This window comes from Mya arenaria, chromosome 11 (assembly GCF_026914265.1).
Source record: "Mya arenaria isolate MELC-2E11 chromosome 11, ASM2691426v1".
Classification (NCBI taxonomy): domain Eukaryota; kingdom Metazoa; phylum Mollusca; class Bivalvia; order Myida; family Myidae; genus Mya; species Mya arenaria.
The window spans coordinates 2,503,017-2,529,905 of record NC_069132.1 but is presented as its reverse complement, the minus strand read 5'-3'; the positions used below and the strand labels follow the sequence as shown (position 1 = coordinate 2,529,905).

Genomic DNA, 26,889 nt, shown 5'->3' with positions numbered 1-26,889 from the left:
ACTCTATCCTCACACTTTGAATGGTCATAATCTTAAAACTGCCTCAACGGCATCCAATGTCAGTGACTAATCAGCTGTCATTTCGGTCCATTTCATTCTTATTTCATTCAATTGTTCATATAATCCTGACAACATGGCGCTCAGGTGGGGGCATAATGTTTGACAAACATCTCTTGTTGATACTTGGCTCATTTCTTACATGTAGCTGTACCATTTTGGGCAACTTCTCAATTATTTTGTTTAAGACATTTCTCATCCAACTCATCTAAGCCTAAGTTAGTGTTCATGTTAACTTTTATGACTGCCTGTTTATTGTACTTTTTATAAATTATTTTTAATGACTTTTTCTCAAGAACCATTTGGCTAAGTATGTCTCCTCCTGAAATAGACTAATTCTTTTAGCTCCAGTTGTCTGTCTGTCCGTCTGTAACAAATTGTGTCTGCTCCATGTCTCTTTAACCTTTTGAAGGATTTGATATAACTTCCCACAAATGTACACCATATTGAGAGGAAGGGTTTATTATTATAACTGTTGAGCAGTTTCTGAACTTGACTGTATTATATCTTGCATTTACCTCAAGCTGTTAAATGAACAATATAACATTGACCAATACAAGGAACTAAACCTTCTAGGTCACCATTTTGGAAAAAAGTAATACTTTAAGCTCATATTTCCATAAGAATCTGCTCATATACAGTTTAAATAGCTTATACAAGTATATCATTTCAACATAACATCAGATCCTCCGCTGTTTTATGTTTGCAACATTTTTTTTAAAACTTTGATTTATATATCATGACTTTTATGAACAAATACCAAACAGCAACTCACAGATCTATACTCATTTGGGCAGAATTTTGTAAATCCAAGCATTGCCATTTGATATTCAATGCTTTTTGACAAATTGGGGCATTTTCTGTCACATTAAAATCAATATTAACAATAAAGCTCCAACTTCAATATTCTCATATTTTTGTGCCCATTCTTTGCCAATTATTAGTTTGTCTATTGGTATACATGTATGTTTATTCATACTGTTTTTCAAAATAACGAATTAATTAAATGTTTGAAATATTTTATTTGTTCATACCTTATTTAATATAACAAAAAGATGACTGCATTTTGTTTTATTTCACATCATGATCGCTCATAGAGCAAGACTTGAAGAAGTATGGTGATAGCCACAGGTGTTTGTCTGACTTTCTCCTACCCAAGAGGGCATGTGTTTGAATCCCAAGTTGGAAAACACAGTTCAAAGGTCAGTTGATGTATCCTGATTGCAGGCAAAGAGAAACACTCTATGATGGACACCTGTAAAATAGAAGATACATTATCTTTACTATTATCCATAAAACGTGAAAGTTGTTAGTTAAATAAAAAAAAAATGGTCTAACATTTTTTTCAAATACAATTCTTGATAATATTTCTTGTAAAAGTACACATTTATCTTAAGAGATAAAAAAAACACTACAGTACAAATTTGTTTTGTAAAAGCCATTCAAATTCAAATGAAATGCCTGCCTTGACAGTGATATTTTTTTAAGATTACATTTATTGGTAAAAAATCGGTAGTTTGCAAGAAGCAGTAACAAGTATTTTCTTATTTCATACTATGTTATAATGGCAATTGCATCTGTTTTTGAAAGACTGGGTCTAATAACACTAAAAAATATAATAATAATCCTACTCCCATATTACTGTTTGCATAGTTTTTGCAATAGTTTGTTTAATCATACGCTGAGATATACAGTCATACTTAATGCTTTTCAGTGCTGCAACACTGCATCTCAGATGACTGAGCTTTTCTTTCAAAAGATTGCCTGCAATGAAAAACTTAATAAATCATATCAATAACAAACAAAGAGGATACTGTACTTGACAATAGGTCTACCTATTTGTAATGACAAATGCCATTTGTATACTGGTTAGTATATAGAATTGTATATTAAAACATATTTGAGTGTGTAAACTTACATACCTTAAGGAAACAGTTCAAATAATATTCGCTAACTAAACTCTTTCTTAAATTTTTACTTCCGGGGTTTTCAATCGAATAGAACAAAGAATTAACGAACGTTATAGTACATTTACCTTTTGGGATGTGATTATTTAACATGTTAACGCCATAACAATTATTATACACAATACAAGCGATAAGAAATGAATATAGTTGGTATTGAAGTGTGTCATAACCTGAAAACATTGCAATGTGACACAGGAAACAGCTGTTTAAACTGGTCAAACCATGATCAAATCACTATTTGCGATTTTTTTAGTATACTCACATCTACGGTTTGTTTACATTTTCATCCGATCCTTCCCCATTTTGAAGAGTAATTACGTACGAAAGCGTTAATAAAACGGTCGCAGAAATCTTCGTATGCAACTTCGTACGAAGTGATCGCTTGCTTAACATGCATTCATAAAAAATAGTCATGCATGACGAAAGTTGGCACTTTAAACAACCAAACTGTCAATAGTTGATAACAACGACACGATTTTGAAACCAGGCAGCTCTCCCTGTATATTTTTCTGCACATACACCAGAGGCACCGTCCCTCAGCACTTTCAGTGCTTTGATTAAATACAGAATGGTACCATAGGTGGCATATTACTGCCGGAAGATAATCGGATAATGTTTGCGAATTGTTTCGGGTTAACCACTTATTTTTTGCGATAATTAAGCTACCAAATTAATGTTAGAGAAACCTTCTGTGCATTCTGATCAAAACATTACCAACGTAAACATAAACATACTTCATCGATGAGTAAACACGTGGGGCAATCGTGTGACGTATGTAATACGCATTTTGTTTGGATGACGGAAATTTCAAAAGCCAACGTATTTTTCCGTAGACCTAATATGAAAACACGCGATCTAATTGATAATCAGCATGTGAATTCCCTGTCAGTGACATGGTATTAGTGTCCGTTAAATTGTGCCAAAATGGATTCATGGAATCTAAGATTAGTGAATGCGGCCGCGTTAGACAGTTGGTCGCTTAATGTATGTACTTTATATAGATAACGTTCTGGGCGGCCAGGTTATACAGGTGACCATTTGGCCGACCGAGCCGGTTTGACTGTGCATATTTTTTTTTACAATTTTGAAAAACTTTTCTTGAATACAAATTGTCCAATTTTTAACATAGCAAATTTCTATTTATAGTATCAAACGCAGCTTTCAAGTCTATGCATGCATTAAACAACTTTTTACGAGAAAAATACAGATAATCTATAAGCATTTTTTTATACAAACAAATTGCCTTCTGTCGAAAACTTAGGTCTGAAACAAATTTCAGGAGTCTTTCATATAAACGTAAAAGTTTTCGAAACAACTAAGAAATGTTATCGGATGGTAATTTGACGGATCAGACACGTCCTCTTTATTCTTTAATTTAGGATTGATAACACCAACCGTCTGAAAAGATGGGGTCCTTCAAGCGAAACTGCCGCATTTGGGCACGGCAGTATCAAGCCATAATCCAGCCAATAAGCGCGGACAGACCTTGATAAACTCAAATTAATTAAAAAATGGCCCGGGTTGGACACATTGTTTGTGTAAGCAGTAGTCTGGCAGAGAATATCAGGTTGTTCATATTGCTGGCACAAAACGCTGACACTCATTTATTAAGTGACGATTAGTTCTCATATTACGATTTTCTGACGCCTCCTCTGTATTGGTGTTGAAAGTCACTCCTTGAACACTGAATAGTTTATACTCAGTTTTTTTTTTAAAGACAATGGGGTTTTGTGTCACAGTCAGCGCGTTTGTCGTTGGGGTTGCAGAACGCTGCGTTGTTCCTTATCTATGGCTTTAAATAATTAAGAGGTTAGTCAGTAACAGCAAACGTCTATTGGTTTTGGGACTTTGCGGAGTCCTGAGGGACACAGCAAGAGTTCAGGCGAGGGCTGTTCCTACTATTATAGATTCTAGTGAGCAGTAGCTGTAACTATTAAAATTATCTGGTCTGGACCTCTTGTTTGGTGCGGAGGGATTTTGGCACTAGAGATAGATGCTGAAGGGCACAGACCACTTAATAAATTCCCTATATATTCTATAGTCAATTAACCAATTTGCATGCACGATAACACTGATTTCTAGTGCTTTACGACCCCCAACAACATTATATGGGGAGAAAGCTCCACTTCTGTACTAAACATTAAACAACGTTAGAAAAAAGAGTGACGTTTGTCCTAAAAAAGTATTATTGTTTGAACGTAACCACTGTGTATTGGTAAAATACCAAATGACAACATTTGTTGTACTAGGAAATGCGGTGAAAATGTAAACAATTAATAGTAGATCAAGTAGATCCTGCATGTTCAGCATCTTTTTGAAATTACAAACTATTCAGCTTCAAACACTATGAATATGGAATGGTATGAGAGGTCATGATCATGCTTTGATTCACTGTCATGTGTCAATTAAAAGAAATAAGGCGTTTCCGTGTCCAGGAAAAATAAAATAGGTTGAACGTAACCACTGTGTATACGGTAAAATGACGATATCCGCTGTACTGTGAAAATGTAAACAATAAAAAGTAGATCAAGTAGATCCAGCATGTTCAGCATGTTTTTGAAATCCCAGACCATTCAGCTTTAAAACTTATGAATATGGACGGAAGCCAATAATCTGAGGTATAGTTGTAACAATGGCGGTTCCGTGTATCTGCGTGCATCTGTGCATCTTTGCGGCCGTGCGTCCGGACTGAATCTTTTCTGGGCTGTATCTTTACAATGCATTACAGGATTAAAAACACACTTGCCATAAAGGTTTATCAATATGAGATAGGCTAGGGACGTTATTTGGTCACCGGTTTCCAAGGCCGCAACGTGCGTCCAAAACCGTAGTTTTTCAGCGGTTTTTGCCATACCTTATAATGTCAAGTTAATGCCGACGATATTTCCGGAACCACAAATGTGTGGCGGTCGAGACCGGTATTGCCGTTTAGGTATCTCCATTCCCTACGTGACGCGACCTTCGACGCATCTCTGACGTGCCAGCGTCAACGTTTCCTTACGCGTGCAACTTTCTTGTTCGCGATCAAAATGGCGCGAAAATACCGTAAAATTGGGTACCTCGTGTCGACGATAGCTAAGCATCCCTGCACGTGCGGAAGTTGGGATAAATTGGGCTGTGTAGGGTTTGATTATACCTACGTGACGCAATTTTCGGCGTGCCTGGTACGTTATTAGGTCACCGGTTTCGAAGGCCGCAAAGTGTGTCCAAAACTGTAGTTTTTCAGCGGTTTTTGCCAAACATTATAATGTTAACCACAAAAGCGGGGCGGTCGGGACCGGTATTGCCGTTCAGGTATCTCCACTCCCTACGTGACGTGACCTTCGGCGCATCTCTGACGTGCCGGCGTTAACGTTTCCTAACGCGTGCAACTGTATCGTTTACGATAAAAAAAATGCTGCGAAAATACCGTAAAATGGGGTACCTGTGTCGAAAATAGCTAAGCATTCCTGCATGTGCGGAAGTTGGGATCAGTTTTGCTGTGTAGGGTTTGCTACTACCTACGTGACGCAATTTTCGGGGTGCCTGGGACGTTATTCGGTCACTGGTTTCTAAGGCCGCAAAATGCGTCCAAAACGGTAGTTTTTCAGCGGTTTTTGCCATACATTATAATGTAAAGTTAATGCCGACGATATCTGCGGAACCACAAAAGCAGGACGGTCGGGACCGCAATTGCCGTTTAGGTATCTCCATTTCCTACGTGACGCGACCTTCGGCCCATCTCTGACGTGCCGGCGTCAACTTTTCCTTACGCGTGCAACTGTATCGTTAACGATAAAAATGTTTCGAAAATACCGTACAATGGGGTACCTCGTGTCGAAAATAGCTAAGCATCCCTGCACGTACGAAAGTTGGGACCAGTTTTTCTGTGTAGAGTTTGCTACTGACGAAATTTTCGGGGTGCCTCGGACGTTATCCGGTCACCGGTTTCTAAGGCCGCAAAGTGCGTCCGAATCCGTAGTTTTTCAGCGGTTTTTGCCATACCTTATAATGTAAAGTTAATTCCGACGATATCTCCGGAACCACAAACGCGGAGCGGTCGGGACCGGTATTGCCGTTTAGGTATCTCCATTTCCTAAGTGAAGCGACCATCGGCGCACCTCTGACGTGCTAGCGTCAACGTTTCCTTACGCGTGCAACCTTCTCGTTTACGATCAAAATGTCGCGAATATACCATAAAATGGAAAACCTTGTGTCGAAAATAACAAATCATCCCTGCACGTGCGGAAGTTGGGACCAATTTGTCTGTGTAGGGTTAGCTAATACCTACGTGACGCAATTTTCGGCGTGCCTGGGACGTTGTTTGGTCACCGGTTTGTAAGGCCGCAAAGTGCGTCTTAAACGGTAGTTTTTCAGCGGTATTTGCCATACCTTATAAAATTATAATGTAAAGGAACCACAAACGCGGGGCGGTCGGGACCGATATTGCCTTTTAGGTATCTCCATTCCCTACGTGACGCGACCTTCGGCCCATCTCTGACATGCTGGTGTCAACGTTTCCTAACGCGTGCAGCTGTCTCATTTACGATTAAAATGACGCGAAAATGCTCTTTCAACATGTCGAGTACATGTCGCCATTTGTTCAAGAATGCAATTTCACTATACAAAATGAAAGTGAGAAATAGTAACATCTTGTTATATAAAAAAGAAAATATCAGTTAGTTTTGTGTTTTGTTTGATACAACTTTTAACCTGGTGAAATTTCTAATACGAGATACAAAACATTTGTATAAAAAAAAATGAAAAAAAACTATACAGTACTGTTACGACCTAGCCCCGTGATCCGTCGACGCTTTCAACTGTCCCTTTTAGGGTGACTAAGTATTTGATGTGTTCCCCTCGTGACTGCCCCTCAGGTACTGGTAGCGAATTCCTCAATAGCAGTTAAATTTTATGAAGTCTAACCATTGCGTGTCAAAAACTAGTTCACCGGGAAGACAACTCAAATCGATGTTTACAAGTTTCATACGCGTTAAAAAAAACAGTACACCAGCGGAATAAATCATCATTTAAACATCAGAAGAAGAAAAGGTACAGTATGCAATCGCTGGGTAGACACAAGAAAACGTTAGATCATCGTGTTGAATTTTATAAGTACTTAAAACATTAACTTTCCGCTTATTTCCTATCTAATTCTTTTTGGATTTTATCAAGGAGACAAATCATTAAAATCGTTTCATTTGTTGTCGTTTTTTTATCTATTTCCAGATAAATGCCAAAATGGACGAAACGCCCGAGGGCGAATCGTACGGGATGTGCTTCAAGCTATGGCCAAGTTACGTCTCCTCACGATTCTGGAAAACCCCGCTTTATATATTCACATGGTCAAATGACCGAAAATCATGGTCATATGACCCGACCGAAAATGACCCGACCGAAAATGGCCCAGATTTGGGTCAAATGACAGCCAATCTAAGATGGCGTCGTCATCGATCGTGAACTATTGAAAAAGTCAATAAACAATATTCTCTACCAGTACATGAACGCGTGGATATTCACGTCGGATTTTCGGTTTCCTGTGTCTTTACCCAAGTTTATCAGGTTTGTGAGCGATGAAATCTGAATTAAATTAATGTAGATAGCTTTGTGTAGCATTTGTAATAACGTTTATCACTGTGGAATGATTGATCACTCAGCGGTGGCAAATTTCAAGGCTGGCGCGCCTGGAATGTCGGGGCGTTGCTAGTTTCTTGTGTGATTTGCCATTGACCGATAACAACAACAATACATATTATACAAAGAATTAAGGTAAGTGCATAATTTTCTAACACAACCGTACATATGCTGGGGCATATCAGTAGGCCTACTAAGGAATATATACTAAAAGATCGAATGAAACGCTTTATAATAATATTATAACTTAAAGAACCGTTGAGCACTATTATTATTATTATTATTATTATTATTATTATTATTATTATTTCAAAAAGTCTAATAGCATTTATCATAGAAATAGTATCTACCTTCATATGCTTGAAGTAAGTCAATATGACTTCAACAGAATACATATATACAGAATATATTGCATATAAATTATTACATATTATGTTTGGGCTGGTAAACAAACGTCGTATTAACATATTAAAATCATATACTAATATACTTCCTCCTTATTTCCTCATATAACTTGCATTCAACTACAGTGGGGTACGCATATTCCGAATCTGCAACGGTTTAAGTGAAGTTTTGGTATCTGAGCTGCAAGATGGCGGCAAAACGGTGAAAAAATAGGATTTTCTGAACCTATTTTCGCTTGGTAAATAGTATAAAGTATACTTTTTAAAACAATCATGACGTGCATTTGACTCTACATTCACCATGTTTCTCTCTGCATTTTATTTTATGCTATTAGGTTACGGAATAAAAAAGTTATTGAAGGAAAACCTTCGACCAGTCTGTTGTTTACAAATGTGGGAAGCGAGATTCTGATACTTTTAAGGTCATTTACGCACAAAATACATACTTTTTTGCAATGGTTTCTCCTTCAACATTAATCAAATGTGATTCGCTTAAGAATGTGAAGTTTGTGGAATTTGTGATTACTGTAGAAAGCCAATTAAAAGTCATTTGGATTATTAGAATGATAATTATTTCTAATCGTTCGGAAGCCAGAGGAAAATGATATATATAGAGACAGCTCGGAATACGTTCAAAACAATCGCTATTGTTTAAGTAAAACCGGAAATACGTTACAATACATTTGACCGGTTCTGGTTAACGGTTCAATAAAAGACACGTTTGTCTTCATTAATTTTTTGCTTCAAACTATTAGGACATCCCAGAGTGGAAGAGGACAATACCCAACACATCTTAGATAGGTTATCATACATTTAATAATCTCAATAAAACTGACAAGTCTGTGGAAATATATGATATTGCATAACATATTCAGTTTCGTCATTTAGATCTGTAACAATTGCTGTAAACACTTTTTCATTGGGATCTAATTGATTAATGATCAATCCCTTTGGATTTCGTTTCATCGGACTCCAGGCTGGGGAATATTTGCTCAAGAGTGACAATTTCCCCGATTTCTGCGCAAGCAAATTAGCCGCGCCTGCTTATAGCAAGTCGTTTCTAGGATCAATAGACAAAGAATTTCTGCGACAAGATATTGGAAAAACAGAGTGGGGCTATATAAGCCAGTAGCTGGCAAATTTCTAGCTTTGTATTGGAGTGGCATTAAAGGTCGAAGTAGACACACACAAATTGTGATTATTAAACATATTTATGAGTGCATACAGTTAAATATGGACACTGTTTTCAAGAGGACGTAACCTCTGCTGTTGTGGTAGGTCTCTGTTGTATTTAAGCTTTGATATTTTTGCAGCGGTTATAAATGGTTGAACATGATAAGTGTTTAGTTTGCATTGAAATATGAGTGCATGTTGCTTTCATTTTCAAGTGACGTCGTATGAGTTGGCCTCGCTCTGCTATTAAACATACATGTATATAGCACAGTTGGAAGAAGCAATACACACATTACCTACATAGAGACATTGTGCTATTTTATAGCATAGTTGTGTTCTAACGTCTATAAGAAGCATATTAAATGTTACTTAAATCATGTATCGACTATTGTTGTTGTTTATCTATTCACATAATATCCATTCTACTGTCGGCTGAATCTCAAAGCTTGCCAGAAGCAGAGGCACTTGTAGGTTTAATGGCAAAGTGATTATGTTTGGAAATGGGTGTAACTGATGTTGGAAAAATTCCTGGCCCTGTCCTGGTGTCCATTTGCGTTTCGTCATTGATAAATAGTATATACTCTTTAACGATGTTACATTGCACATAACCAAGGATATAAAATATAGCAAACTGATTCATTGACCGTCTTTAAAACAGATCATTTTTCACATCAAATATGAATGTAAGGAATGCATTTAAAGCATTCGAAAGAAAGAAATCGTAAGCTTAAATAAATCGTAAGCTTTAATAATGTCGAGAAGGAATTACAGCACCGTTCTCTCCGCACTCACATAACATGAATTATAAATGCGCTCTGGACATAACTACTTAAATATATGTTAACAAATAAAAGTTATGTTTCCTGATTTAATTAGTGGACGTTTCGCATTGGAATTAGACCACATGGGCGATTACCTACACTTTGGTTTGCCCAAAAGAATCAAATGAAAATGTCATCACATCTCTGTATGCTCTATATGGCTGTTACATCAGAACCGGTTAATGCATTCCACCTACGACACACTTTGGTCTCAAGAGGCACGCTAGTTTTAGATATGACTACAAAGTGATGATACACATGATCCCAATTATGTCCTTTGTACGTTACTTCGATCGTTTTCTAGATCTCGTTCAACATCGAAAGACTAGAAAATCATTCCATGTTTTATGTTACCTTCAAAATGCCTTAATTATCATATGTTTGTCTATAAAATTATTGTTACTAAACTTCTTATAGTTAACACTGTCTACGTTTGATGTCAGTTGAGCCGATATTAAATAATTATAACCAACCAACCTAAATTGAACAACAACAAATCTGCGATAAGTGTTGGGCGATGTGTATTGTTCTTACTTACATTCGATCAGCATTGTTCTAAGTTGTGCCTACCTAGCTTCGATGGGCGTTGTGCCTACTTATCTTATATGGGCGTTGTGCCTAACTACCTTATATGGGCGTTGTACCTTCCTACCTTATATGGACGTTGTGCCTGCCTACCTTATATGGACGTTGTGCCTGCCTACCTTATATGGGCGTTGTGCCTGCCTACCTTATATGGGCGTTGTGCCTGCCTACCTTATATGGGCGTTGTGCCTGCCTACCTTATATGGGCGTTGTGTCTACCTACCTTATATGGGCGTTGTGCCTGCCTACCTTATATGGGCGTTGTGCCTACCTACCTTATATGGACGTTGTACCTGCCTACCTTATATGGACGTTGTGCCTGCCTACCTTATATGGGCATTGTGCCTGCCTACCTTATATGGGCGTTGTGCCTACCTACCTTATATGGGCGTTGTGCCTGCCTACCTTATATGGACGTTGTGCCTTCCTACCTTATATGGGCGTTGTACCTGCCTACCTTATATGGACGTTGTGCCTGCCTACCTTATATGGGCATTGTGCCTACCTACCTTATATGGACGTTGTGCCTGCCTACCTTATATGGGCGTTGTGCCTACCTACCTTATATGGACGTTGTGCCTTCCTACCTTATATGGGCGTTGTACCTGCCTACCTTATATGGACGTTGTGCCTGCCTACCTTATATGGGCATTGTGCCTGCCTACCTTATATGGACGTTGTGCCTACCTACCTTATATGGGCGTTGTGCCTGCCTACCTTATATGGGCGTTGTGCCTTCCTACCTTATATGGGCGTTGTGCCTGCCTACCTTATATGGGCGTTGTGCCTACCTTCCTTATATGGACGTTGTGCCTTCCTACCTTATATGGGCGTTGTACCTGCCTACCTTATATGGACGTTGTGCCTGCCTACCTTATATGGACGTTGTGCCTGCCTACCTTATATGGGCGTTGTGCCTACCTACCTTATATGGACGTTGTGCCTACCTACCTTATATGGACGTTGTGCCTACCTACCTTATATGGACGTTGTGCCTTCCTACCTTATATGGGCGTTGTACCTGCCTACCTTATATGGGCGTTGTGCCTGCCTACCTTATATGGACGTTGTGCCTGCCTACCTTATATGGGCGTTGTGCCTACCTACCTTATATGGGCGGTATGCCTACTAGTGTTTGAAAATCGGACTCCATTTACTATCGATAATCGAATCGAATCGGACCAAGCATTTCGATTTACTATCGGACAATAATCGAAAGTTCATGATATCAGTAAGCAATACATTCTTTATACATAGTATCATCATGATCATTTAAATGGTTAAACCTGAGATCAGTACGTGTGATGCTATAGTCATGCCATTTGCAACAGTATGTAAATTTCCATAACCTTTTATAGCTCAACGAAAACGTAACAACACAACAAATACTAATAAGTGCACATTAATTGCGAATTGATGCACGCCCCATCAAGTAAGTTATATTAGCGTTTTATCCATGTAAAAGCATATTAAATATTTGTGAACCAGCTTAACATTCAATAAACTGTTATATTGAACATTTCATTAGAAAATCTTAATTTCATAAAACTTTCACAAAAAAAGTAAATTAATGAGTTACAAACGATATTAAAAAGGTTTTAAAAACAGAATGCATCGAGCCGGGATCACCGGTAAGACCGGACCCACTACACCATAGAGACAGGTTATTGAAGAAGGTTTTATGAAATATATAAACAATTAAATACAATTTGTAATTTGGGGAGAGTTCTTACGCAAAAGTGTTTACATGCACCGCATAAGTGTAAGAGAGTGACCTCCCATGTACAAATGACTTCAACGAGAATTAACCGGAATTTTTTTTTGACATTTACTCGACATTTACCACAACAAAAAAATACGTAGTTACCGGAAGTAGCATTAGCGACATCGATTTTGGACAACCACTATCGATAGTCGCCGACATAGCATTGTCAGCGACGATTAATCGATTGTACTCGATTATCGTTTCATCACTAATGCCTACTTACCTTATATGGGTGTTGTGCCTACCTCATTATTTGGGCGTTGTGCCTGCCTACCTTATATGGGCGTTGTGCCTAACTAATTGTATGGGCGTTGTGCCTACCTACCTTATATAGGCGTTGTGCCTAACTCATTATTTGGGCGTTGTGCCTGCCTTTCTTGTATGGGCGTTGTGCTTACCTACCTTCGAGAGGCGCTGTGCCTACCTACCTTATATGAGCGTTGTGCCAACCTCATTATATGGGCGTTGTGCCTGCCTACCTTATATGGGCATTGTGCCTACCTACCTTATATGGGCGTTGTGCCTGCCTACCTTATATGGGCATTGTGCCTACCTACCTTATATGGGCGGTATGCCTACTTACCTTATATGGGCGTTGTGCCTGCCTACCTTATATGGGCGTTGTGCCTACCTACATTGTATGAGCGTTGTGCCTACTTACCTTATATCGGCGTTGTGCCTACCTACCTGATATGGGCGTTGAGCCTACCGACCTTCGATGGGCGTTGTGCCCACCTACCTTCGATAGGCGCTGTGCCAACTTACCTTCGATGTGCGTTGTGCCAGCCTACTTTCAAAGGCGTTGTGCCTACCTACCATCATTAGGCATTGTGTCTTTCGACCTTCGATGTGCGTTGTGCCTACCTACCTTCAATAGGCGCTGTGCCAACTTACCTTCGATGTGCGTTTTGCCAAACTACCTTCAAATGGCGTTGTGCCTACCTACCATCATTAGGCATTGTGCCTTTCGACCTTCGATGGGCGTTGTGCCTACCTACCTTATATGGGCGTTGTGCCTACCGACATTCGATGGGCGTTGTGCCTACCGACCCTTTAAAGGCGTTGTGCCAACTTACCTTATATGGGCGTTGTGCCTACCTACATTGTATGGGCGTTGTGCCTACCTACCTGATATGGGCGTTGTGCCTACCGACCTTCGGTGGGCGTTGTGCCTACCTACCTTCGAGAGGCGCTGTGCCAACTTACCTTCGATGTGCGTTGTGCCAACCTACCTTCAAAAGGTTGTAGTGCCTACCGACCTTCGATGGGCTTTGTGGCTACCTACTTTCGATGTGCGTTGTGCCAACCTACCTTCAAAAGGTTTTAGTGCCTACCGACCTTATATGGGCGTTGTGCCTACCTACCTTCGATGGGCGTTGTGCCTACCTTCCTTCGATGGGCGTTGTGCCTACTTACCTTTGATAGGCGTTGTGCCTACCTACTTTTGATGTGCGTTGTGCGTACCTACCTTCGAAGAGTGGTGTGTCTACTGACATTATATATTCGCTGTGCCTACCTACCTTTTATGTGTGGTGTGCCTACCAACGTTTGACATACGTTGTGTCTGCCTACCCTCGAGGCTGTGCGTACCTTTATTCTATATGCGTTTTGCTTACTTACTGTTGATCGGCGCTGTTCCTGCCTTCCTTCGATGGGCGATGTGTTTACCTACCTTCCAAAGGCGTTGTGCCTACCTTCCTTCGGTGTGTTTTGTGCCTACCTATGTTTGATAGGCGTTATGTGCCTATCTACTTTCGATGGGTTTTGTGTCTACCTACCTTAAATGTGCATTGTGCCTACCTTTTAACTAACGCCCCTACCTCAGAACGGAATTTTATTTTGTTCAAAGTAATGGCATGTGGGTTTGGGTGTACTCACAACAGAATTTATTTTCAATTTCTAGTCCGAAATTGTGCATTTTGAGGGTATTTTATTTTTTTATTTTCTTTTTTCTCTCTATATTGGGATAAAAAGTAACTTGGACGAACTTTGGACAAATTTAGGGGATTGCACCGTAGCCTTCCCCCCTTTTGATTTTATGTCTCTAAGATTAACAGAAACATTGTCATATCATGTGCCATGATATGGACATTAATGGACTTAAAGCGTAAATTTGATAATGTCAATTCGTGTATAGAGATTCTTTCAGATCTTTACAATGTGAATATTAATACACGGACGAAAAAGCCAATTGCAATGAGCACGTTAATATTCAAGTCACGTTCTGGAAAACGTTAACATAAAACTAATAACATACGAATAAACAAGAAGATGCCGAACATGCGCCTCTTGGATATGCAACCACTGTCATTTGATAGTATTGGAATTATTTACGCGTGGCATTTTGTCTTAAGATTTTGTTTCTAGGAAACATATTGATCTGTTTTCCTTTTCCTTTTTGAAGGTACCGTAAGTGTGCCAGCCAGGGCACATCATTATCGCCTCTATAAAAGGAAAATAACAAGTTATGTGAATCTCCTTGCTGTCACTAATGATGAGGATAAATTGATTTTGCATCAATTCATCCCACGTCGGCTCTTATCGTTTGCCGGTGTAACGTTGTAAAGTGACCCCCATAGAATAATGACCCCCCGGTCATTATTTTATATAAAATAATGACCCCCGGTCATTATTTTATATAAAATATTGACCGGGGGGTCATTATATTATGACTGGGGGGTCATTATATTATGACTCCTCACACGTAGAAAAATGACCCCTCACGTAGAAATGTGACCCCCTATAGAATAAGGACCCCCCCCCCAATCCAAACCTTGACCTAACCTATCTAAGGTACACTTGCACAACATAATTATCTTCATCCATAGACATCGGAGGAGAGATGGCACCCGTCCGTGCATGCGTCCATACTGCACGTTTTTTTTTGACCGCAGTTAGATGGAATTGATCCAAGCTTCAGGGATTACCACTACCGATGCCTATTTGTGTGGAAAGAAAAAATGGTTAAAGTCTCCGACCGAGAATCACTTGCCCCTCACCGTTGTGAGTTCGACGCCTACCAGGGTCGTGTATGGGTGACAGGCATACAAACTGTGCGCTGCTCAGTTTATCATTTAAAACATAGGCGATGGACTGCATAGGAACGTTCCATCAACAAAATACGCAACTACTTGTTGTAATTTACGGCCTGTTTGAATATCAACAATCAAAAATATTTATAATCACAGAACTAGCTAGTTTTCAGGGGGCGAGGGTGGCTGGATTTCAATCTAGTATCGTTGGACTTCTTACCAGAACTCGTCTAATCCTGATCTGATGTAACATACTTCGATAGCTTCCTCGCCTAAGAATCGAATCTGTGCAACTGGATTAGGAGTCAACTATATAAACCTCTCTGCGATTGAAATTAAATAATTATTAATTATACAAGCAGAATCACTGTAAGTGCACTGTAAGTGACAAGTGTTTGTTAGTGATTTGAATCATTTTCGTAGTCATCAAAGTTGTATAGTGATTAAACGTCCCACACAGATTAATGGAACTAGCAATGATGAATGACTTAAAAATATTATCCCTTTTTTCTTTTCATGACCATTCGAAAAGTGGTTTTAGAAATCATTTAGCACAAAAAGGATAAGCAATTCATGCAAAAGATCTGAGTTACAGGTTAATTACAGCAACCTCTTATTATCATAAATGTTCTTTCTTCCCCAGGACTGTGTACCATTGGAACAACCTACCACTTACTGTTGCCCTCCTCCCTACCCCTGAGCAGTTCAGTGCAGCTATATTTAAGAAATGAACGCCTTCTCGCGTCGGTTCACGATTATATGAATACAACAAGTCTCGTGCATAGTTCGTAAACCCCGAAGGGGTTTACGTTAACTATGCACGCTACTTGTTGTATTCATATACCCGTTGAACTATAGCGAGAAGGCGTTCATTTCTTATATTTATATTATCATTTATATTATTTCTACTTATATCAAAAGAATAATAGTCGATTTATTGGATTATCTTCTAAGAAAATCGATTGCATCTTATTAACACGACGATCGCGTCCGTTATTCGGAAGAGCGGTGGCCAGCCCATATGACGTCACGGAGACTTGTTTATTTCGTATGTGCCAATCAGATTGCGTGACGAAATATCTCGCTCATTTTTTGAAGGAATTTAACATTAACTTGAGATATATTTTAACCTTAATTAGAAGACGTGTCGCGCACACCACCCAGATCCGCTCGTCAAAGGTCAAGGTCACACTTGGAGTCGGCGCAAAATCCGTGTCCGGAGCATAACTTCTATATGGATGGAGGGATTTTAATATAATTTGGCATAAATGTTCTCCATGGCAAGGCGGTGTGTCGCGCGAAAAAATTATGTCTCTGTGGCAAAGGTCAAGGTCACACTTAGAGGTCAAATGTCAAATAACAAGTTCAAGGTTACATAGACCTTAAAACTGAAAACGGTTTCCGCTCAATAACTTAATTATTGTTCAACCTTCAGCTGCCAAACCTGATAGGATGATCACCCATATTGAGTAAATGACCCCTATTGTTTTTGGGGTCACAATATCAAAGGTCAAGGTCATTATCATTCTTTCATCTTCACAAATGTCCATTATGAATCTTTCTGTGAAAATTTAAACCTACAAAGCGGGCTCGACATCTGCCCGTGGGCATGCAGAATGTATTTCTAGTTAACCCTTTTAAACATTCTTTTAAATCTTTTTAAACTACTCTTTAAACCTTCTTGCGATTTTGACGCGCAACCATGTCTACGTCCCCGGGGGTGTTTGACATTACCGGAAGACAGACAGACAGACGGACGGACGGACAAACGGACAGACGGACGGACATACTTCTAATTTTGACCTAATATGACTCAGTTTTAAACTCACTCGAATTAACTAGCATTCTGACCAAATTTTATAAAGATTCATATAAAAATGTGGCCTCTAGAGTGTTTTTACTTTTGTGTGAATATAGATACGGGTCTTGGTAGCATTATCGTTGAATTTGCTAGATCTGATTTTATCACATGACATCGCTTGTTTTTCATGTAATATAATCATTACGAATTTCTTTATATTTAACACGTGTAATATAACTTTGACGTGACTCATTTCCGCCAATACATTCCATATAGAAAAAAGGCGTGAAAAGCGTGCGTACTCATAGCGTTAAAAAGGGTTTATTTTATATGTTTTATTTTTATGTTTTAAGTCATGTGATAAAACGAATCTCACATTCGTTGTCAAAAAATATAATATTTTATTAAACTCGTTCAAGAAAATGTTATAAAGCTCGCCCGAGGCTCGCTATGTAACATTTTCTTGAGCTCGTTTAATAAAATCTTATATCATATGACAACTCATGTGAGATCCTATATATCCGTGGTTCGGGAGTGTTGTTCGGTATATAATAAGGACAATTTCATAAACGAAAGGACTTTTTATTTAAAACTGTATGGAATATAGAGGCGAATCCAACAAAACGTCCCAGGGTGTTGACCTGTGCTTTGGTAAAACTACATGTCACATATGTTTATATCTTAAGCTATTATTTTAGTTAGTAAATCACACAAGGTATATTTAGCACGCATTGTTATGCTCATCAGATGCAATATGTTAAACCAAATTTAGCATAAATTGTATCGTTCTCCACTGAGTTGTTGATTTATTCTTGCACGTGTCACTTATCAATTAAGTATGTTTTCGACATCGCTCCAGTCACATACTATATTGAAAATATTTGCATCCACCTCGTCAGATAACCCACGCAGCCCTTCTACATTGTAAGGCGTGTTAGTAAAAGCCTTCACATATACAGTCTTTACACTTTTGTCAAGTTTTAATAGCAAGGCTTCGTCTGCGTAACAATTCACTAAAGCAGCATCTAATATGTCATCACTTATAAGGGCGTGGTATCTTTCTGGAATGTGGTTCCGAATTCGTTTGTATGGCTTTCTTGAGAACTCTTCGCCATCTACCTCTAGCACCGGGACAAAATGGTCGCTGGAATTCTGAATGTACACTGCTCGACCCCTTAAATTACCACCAATGAGGCCTAACGGTTTGTATTCTAACCAACGCCACTGTTCCTTACTGCCATACTGTGAATAAACATACACAACGCTTCTGGTGAGAGTTGCAAAAGCAAATATCTCCACTTCTGTTCCCCAAGTGTTTTCGGAGGCCATCATTGACGTGTCTAGATATCTGGAAACCGAATCACGTGTAATGCCTTTCATTAGAGTTTCGTTTTCTTTCATGAAGTCAACAATCGCTTGCCTTATCAAGCTATGGTGTGTTTGTACGCCAAAAACTAAATAACTGAATGTTCTAAACAAACAATTGCCATCCCCACGCATGTTTACAGTTTTAGTAGGTTTGGCGTCTCGTCGTATATATTTGTCTGGACCGGATGCATACGTGTTTTTGACTGCCGACTTAAATACACTCGAGATTTGTTCCTGCCATTCTTGATTAGATGGTCTGAATTGAAATGGTTGGGGTTCTTGATTAGTAGATTCTGTAGAATTGGTAGGTTGTGTTGCAACATCTTCTCGCGATACTCTTCTCTTTTTTGGAGGGAGATTGCAGTCGTCAGATTTATCGTTTCTTTTTGCAGGTCTTTCAAACGCTTTCTCGTTTGCTTGGGTTCCTGTTTCTTTGTTTATTAGACTGTGGTCATCTTTTGGACCTTCAGTTGGTCGCTTTTCTGTGTTATCTGTAGCAGCATCGTCATTACTCTGCCTATAGCGATTCAGTCTGTTCCCACTTACACTTGTTTTCATTCCTTCTAGGAAATAAGTGCCTTTTCCAGTTACTTTTGTTATTTTGAATGGTCCTTTCCATTTTAGACCCAATTTCCCTCCTTTTCTCGTCAATTTTCTGGTGTTATGAAGAAGGACTTGGTCGCCGACTTCAAAACCTGCTGTATCGTCTTTAGGTAGTGAAGAATCGTAATATTTCTTCTGCTTCGATTGTGCCGTTTTAATATTGGACGATGCTTCTTTTCTGTTGCACGACAGTTTAATGAACGAGTCTATTCTTTCCTTTAGTGACAATTCAGAGTCTTGGTTATCATCCGATTGCATTGCTAAGTCTAGTTCTATTGGTAAGCGTGCGTGCCTTCCAAACACAAGATAGAATGGTGTTTGTTTCGTCGACTCATGTTTAGACGTTCTATAGGCAAACAGTACGTATGGTAACTTAATGTCCCAATTTTTCTGCGACAAATCTACACTGTGCACAAGCATATCGCACAAAGTCCTGTTAAATCTTTCAGTATGTCCTCCTGTTTGTGGGTGATATGCTGATGCAATTCTATGTTCTATCCCAAACTGCTTGCAAAACTTTTCATTCAAGTCGTTGCAGAATTCTCTCCCCTGATCCGTTATTAATACGCTGGGGCAACCATGTGTCGTGACAAACTTTGTGAATACTGATAGTACAGTTTCAGATGACTTGTCTGGAATCCCTTCTGCCTCTACCCATTTTGTCAAATATTCTGTTATAACGACAATGTACTTGTTTCCTGAAATGTATAAATGTAAGCATTTTACAATACTTATTTTAATCAACGATGCATTGTCAAAGACAATACTAGTATATCCCCAGCCGATAGATGTTTCTTTTCAAGTTTGAGTTTGCATAGAAACTAGAATTTCATTCTGCATGTCTACGGGCCAGCATCGCAGTTTTAAGATGTTGCATAAAAATTCCCTCATGCATATAGGATATCCTCTAGAAAAGCACTTCTAATGACCTCTGTTATCTTTACCTTTAACTGGAGACCTGGTTGATGCGTGCGACACTAGATCTCATGGTAGTTAACATTTGTGTGAAGTTATAGTAAAAAAAATCTCTTCATGCAGTTACCAGATATGCCCTGCACAAGCATTTATCAGTGATCTCTAAGAAGACCTTTACCTTTGACCCATAAACCCAGTTCATGCGCGCAGAACTAGAACTCATGGAGGTGATCACTTGTGTGAAGTTTTTACAGAAATTCCTCCATTTTCATTCAAATTGGAGTTATGGTCCGTAAAAATCAGGACGGACACATGCACGCACATATAGCGAACATCAAAACCTGGCGACTAAGGGTCGAGTTCACCGAAGGTGGGCTCGACAAAAATGGAAGGAAAATAAAAAAGCACTACTCTGTTTCTTAATAATATCTTTCTCAAGTTTACAGTTGATATGTTCTATACAAACTACTTTAAGAAAAAAATCCCCCATTCATTTCGCTTGAAAATTGCAAATTGCTAGTCAAATGCTATAACTCTTAAAAAAAATAATTGAAATCTGGCCAATAGTCTTCAAGAAATAGCCCGGAAACAAAATTTGGACGGACGGACAGACGGGACAGACGGACGGAGGGCAATCCTATCTCGGTTACACCGGTAGGGGAGTTCCATAAAAAAATTCAATGTACTTTTGGAGATATAGTGGAATCCAGTTAGGTTAAAGATGTGTTGAATGTTTTTTAAAGCAGACAGACAGACGGACGCAAAAACGAAAAAAATAAATAAATAAAAAGACGTGCATAATCTCCATATTGCCCTTTATCACTATTCCAAGTTTCATGAATTTTTTTTAAGTATTTTGAAGATATCGCGGGATCCAGATTTTCGGACGGACGGACGGACAGACGGACGGACGGACAGACTGACGGAGGGCATTCCTATAGTCCTCGTAGGGGACTAATAAGCCTGATCATATTTGACTGACAGGTCATAAACAGCTGGTACATTGACATATCAGCTGGCAACCGTCGACGGCGTTTAAGTTACAGAACTATCAAAATTTAATTTAATAAACTATGGTTTTCCCGTAAAAATACAGAACTATCAAAATTTAATTTAATAAACTATGGTTTTCCCGTAAAAATACGACATATATTTACAGTGCTTAAAAAGAAATGCAGTTGCTTTCGCACATGGCCCTGTTTCACATGGGCGGTCGCTTTGCTTGTAACTAATCGTAAACTGCGTAAAATCTATTTCAGTTTACCACCACTCAACAGGTGCATTACCGATACGTCTCTACCGCTCCAGTAACTAAAAATCTCAAGTTAAACTGACTACAATGTATTACAACGTTTCAAATGAGTACGGTGGTACAGAGGTGAAATACCCAGTAGGTTGTTTTCCACCATCATTTAGCATTAACTTCACCGTCAAACCACGTGAAGACTGGACATGGTGATTTTATCAATATAAGTATATTGTAACTTAGCAAACTGATCCTTATAGAAATATGAGTCGCATCATTACTTTTATGCATAATAGTGACTAAAAATGAGCAGTGCAACCGTTGGTACTATGTGAAGGGCGTTTTCTATGTGTAGGGGAGATGTAAAATTATGACCCCCAGTCACAGTTTATGACCGGGGGCACAATATTATGACTCTGCCTCACACAGAAAATAACCCTCATATAGTGGTTTGTGTGAGACTCATTTTCCTATGTGTGGAGGAGTCGTAATATTATGACCCCCGGTCACAGTATTATGACCCCCCGGTCATAGTATTATGACCCCCGGTCACAGTATTATGACCCCCGGTCATAGTATTATGACCCCCGGTCATAGTATTATGACCCCCAGTCATAGTATTATTACGGGGGTCATAACATTATTATGCCCTGTGGTGCCGCATAGCGGTGTTGCCGCATAAAGGTGGTCGGACTCGTTTATGCGGTGATTTTCAACGCATATAGAGGGTGACCACCTTTATGCGGCGACATGCCACGCATAAAACAACTAGATATGTGTCCATAGGACACTGGTGCACCCCTACATGATGCTTAGTAACATGTTATATCATTTGATCTTTAGCGCATATTAAGTTTGTCTTAAAAAGGTTGTTGTGCTCAAGCATGAAGAAAACTAATAAATAAATAGCAAAGTTTTAGTCACTTTTGGGAAATTTCAAACTTTAAAGTCCCATAAGGCTTTTATTTTTATGTTAAAAATGGGTTTAACATTTGTCTAAATAGGGAATGTCAACAATAAAACGTAAAGAAACACTCACTTTTAATTATCCTACATGTAAACATATAGTAAAAAGAATTAAGGGAGGTAATAAAATATTTTGTTTTCCTTATAATGCTTATTGGATATACAAATCTGTTAAAAAGCTTTAAGAAAACAGTTATTTCTTATATAATTTAACTTGAAAAATATATAATTTCTTTAGTATACTTTAGTCACAAAAATAGTGGCAGCCACTCCAAACACAAAGGCCTTATGAGGCTTTAAATTTGAAGGTCAAGGTCATTCAGAGGCCAAGGTTATCTTCATATTAATTTTTTGAAGGTCCAGTTCAAAGCTTTGTTGTGTTCAAATATGAAATTAATAAGTATATTAATACCAAAATTATTACTTCACAAATATTTCCTTATATAATGTATAGTGAATAAAACAACAAAGGGCCATAATTCTGCTAAGACTAAACGCAGCAAAAATTCCTGTCTGTACGATCATCAACATATTAAGGTTGATCATCTGTGAAAGTTTGAACAAAATCCCCCAAGCGGTGTAGGAGGAGTTGCGTTCACAATTTTTTTTCCATATATAATGTATAGTGAATAAAACATCAAAAGGCCATAATTTTGCTAAAACCAATCACAGCCAAAATTCCTGTCTTTACGATCATCTACACATTAAGGTTGATCATCTGTGAAAGTTTGAACAAAATCCACCAAGCGGTGTAGGAGAAGTTGCGTTCACAATTTTTTTCCCTATATAATGTATAGTGAATAAAATATGCCCCCACTTAAGATGGAATGACCTTCGGAACTTAAGACTTTTTCAGAGGAAGAGAGAGTGAGTACATAAAACTAGATCCTGGTCTGGTTGAAACTTCATAGAAGTAACTAGTAATTATCGTTTATGTTTTAATGGGTTTCTTTATGCGGCGAAAGGGGGCCTTTCTGCCGCCTAAACATGCCCTCTGCATGCGTTGAAAATCGCCGCATAATTTTGTTTGACCATCTTTATGCAGCAACACCGCTATGCGGCACCACAATGCCCCGACATATATTGTCTACGAGTCAAAGTCACCAGGGTCTACCAAAGCAGCCCAACAAACCGACAGACAAAACTTACCCTGATAAGAGGTTTCTAGAGGACCTATAAGGTCCATGCCCACTTGCTTGAAAGCCTCGGCGGGAACTGTGATAGGTCGCAGTGGCTTCTTTGCTTTCTTCAGGTTCACCTTTCTTTGACAGTTGTCGCAGTTCTGTATAAACGTGTGTACATCTTCGAAACATCCTTTCCAGTAAAACCTAGTCGAAATCTTTTCCCATCTGAAACAAAGCAAACATAACTATTAGTCCAGATAAGTTACCAAAATACAGTCAACCTTGCCTTAGCGACTCACTGATTTAGACAACTTCCTGCCGTATACGACCCTGTTTACGACCGCCTGACGTAAAAAAATCTATATAAAGTCACTGACTGAATTAAAAGACTCCCTGTCTGACGCCACAAACGACCGTAATGTTTGCACCCCGTGATGATAATATGGCTTAATTAAACGAATTTCATGCATTTTTCAGTCATTAACATATAGCGCTTCGGATCTTGGATTTCTTACCAGCGTGTTAACTTTACTGTGTGCTATGGCAAAAATGTTTATTTTTCTCTTTTATTATCTGAGTTAAGTCAATTTAACCATAACTTCTAATATGTCCAAAATTGGACGATCTGTGGATGCACGAGTTCATTTTATATAATCCGTACGAACAACTTTTCTTGTGAGAAAATCGAATTGGAGCTACCAACCTAATTAAAATTTCGAAATTTCAAAATCCCTGCTCCTTTTAGTATTACCAAACAATAATAAAATATGATGGAAATATAATCTCATATAAACCTATCCATTACCCGATGAATAAACGCGGGATTTGAAAACTCAACCGATGTGCAGTAATATGATATCACGGCAGACAAAATGGCTTGCAAAACAAGTAAAAAGGAATTAGACAAATAATAATGCAAATACGTATACATATTCTAAATAGGGAATATCTTATATCAATTTAAATACCATAATCCAAGAAAAAGACAGGCATCAGGATTTACAAGAACAAATAATAAATTGAAACACTTGACGTTAGTGGACCTGAATTAAAAGACTCCCAGTCATACGTGACCTTTTTGTTAAGGTCTCACGGAAAGTCACCTATTACAAGTTTCACTGTAGTATCATTACTAAAAATAAAGCTAGCCATGGATGCACCTGAGACAAGTTGAAATCCAATACATGTTGTTCTAAATGTTCTAAATGACGATAGAATTATTAGAATTAGTTTTGAGTTTACATAAGCAACTTTCAATGACTGTGGCGTAGTGGTATAATGGAAGAATGCGGAACACTACACATGTTATGATCATGGGTTCGATCCTCATAAGTGCACAGATACAACCTTTTCCTTTTCGGCGGAATTCAAATACTTTCCTGGCATTCTTATAGTTTACTTGGAGGATACTGTCTACTTATTATGTGTACTCGGACCTTATTTGAATTATACATGCAAAATCGAGATAAGTGAGGTTCTCGTGATTTAGATTTTTACATAACATTACTAAATACAAACTATGTAATTCTTTCCAAAAATGAAATAACAAGAGCTGTCACTGTAAGAGACAAATGCCCCCCTAGCACATTGACCTTAATTTGACCTTTGACCTTGAAGGATGACCTTGACCTTGAAATGTTTGAACTCAAAATTTGCAATTCTGTGAAGTTTGATTCAAATCCATTCAATAGTAAAGAAGTTATGGCTGAGACACGAAAAAATTGAACTTTGACCTTTAAGTGTGACCTTGACCTTGGACCTGGGGGACCCGAGAGTTGGATGCGACACACCGTCTCATGGTGCTTTACAATTCTGTGAAGTTTGATTCAAATCCATTCAATAGTAAAGAAGTTATGGCCAAGACACGAAAGATTTGAACTTTGACCTTTAAGTGTGACCTTGACCTTGGACCTGGGGAACTGAGAGTTGGACGCGACACACCTTCTCATGGTGCTTTACAATTCTGTGAAGTTTGATTCGAATCCATTCAACAGTTAAGAAGTTATGACGAAGACACGAAACGGGACGGACGGACGGACGAACGAACGAACGGACGAACGGACAGACAGTGCAATCACTATATGCCTCCCACTTTGTGGGGGGGGGGGGGGGCATAAAAAAAACTTCCTCACTTGAGGTTCGAACCCACAACCGCTATCGTCATAGATCTGAACGATACCACTGGGCCAGCGACTCTATATGAGAAATTAATATCTGTAATTTCATTAAGTACAGAGCATTTTAGAGGACAATTAAATTAAAGTGAATATGCTAATGCATCAAGTAAATAAAATACTTATCAAAACAATAACATTTACCTGGAGTCATCCGATCATTACACCCCTATTTATTGACAATAAACTCGTATCTCATAATCAGCTTTTTTAAACGGACTATACTTTAATATTGCACACTGCATATCAAAATAAACCAGTATCATTTACTATTGGCATGAAAAGCGGACAATATATAGACAAAACACTTTATTTCAGTTTTATCTAATAATGGAATGATCCAAAGACCTGTTCACCTATATTATAAACTTTAAAATCAAGTACCGTTATATATTCTTTACCTTTTTCAGTATAATGGTTTTGTCAGCGAAAACCAAAATATTGCGTTCGGACTGTTCTCACAATATATTTACAGTTATTATAATCGAAAATTAATCATAACTGATACAAAGATCTAGAGCTTAATGTTAGTTTGTAAAACGACTCATCTGATACGCCTTATTTATACATACATGACTGTTTTAAAGCATGAAATAACTTTGAGAGTATCCCCTGCCTGTCGGTTGTTCGCTCTCAGTGTCCGTGTCCGTCATAATCCGTACAAGTCTAATAACAAGATAGTTGTCTCGTTATAACGAGATACTTAGTCGTTTTTACGAGATATTTATCTCGTTATTACGAGTTCAGTCACGTTTTGACGCTTTTGTTATTCAGCTTTCGTACTAATTTAAATAATCTTAAATGTCATATCTAACACAGGCTCACAGGAATCACAAGTTCCTTTTTGGTCATGATAATGAAATCATTATATCAAACTTACGTTTTTGAAACTCCCAAATGTCCTCCGTGATCTGATGCATGCATGCTCTGAATGATGTCATCTGTCTTCCCTTTCTTAACAACTTGCAAACGTTTTGATGAGCTGGTTTTCTTATAATACAACCCGTCATCAAAAATAAAAGGTTTGCACTTTCTACGAAAATTCCTCTTTTTGTTCTTGTCTTTTACAGAAACGGGATACTTCCCATTTTTTACAAACTCTACAACATCTGTGTAATCTTTCTCGTCCATGCTGCAAGGTTGGACTGACTGCTTACCACAGACCTTTATATATACACGCGTTTACGTAGAACTGCTTTCGGTGTCGCTGTCGTTTTCTTTGATGTTGAACGAGCGGCTTTTCTGAGGTAAATCAAAGGAACTATTTTTAGAAAT

At 38.5% G+C, this 26,889-nt stretch overlaps 1 protein-coding gene across 1 annotated transcript in view; it reads left to right on the top strand.

Annotated features, from left to right (window-relative positions):
* Window positions 1-9,207: 9,207 nt before the first annotated feature.
* LOC128209563 (transmembrane protein 196-like) overlaps window positions 9,208-26,889 on the top strand; it is a 29,651-nt gene continuing 11,969 nt past the window's right edge. Inside the window, exon 1 of the mRNA XM_052913642.1 lies at window positions 9,208-9,315. The gene's annotated coding sequence lies outside the window, so the exon portion shown is untranslated. The remainder of the gene's footprint in view (window positions 9,316-26,889) is intronic.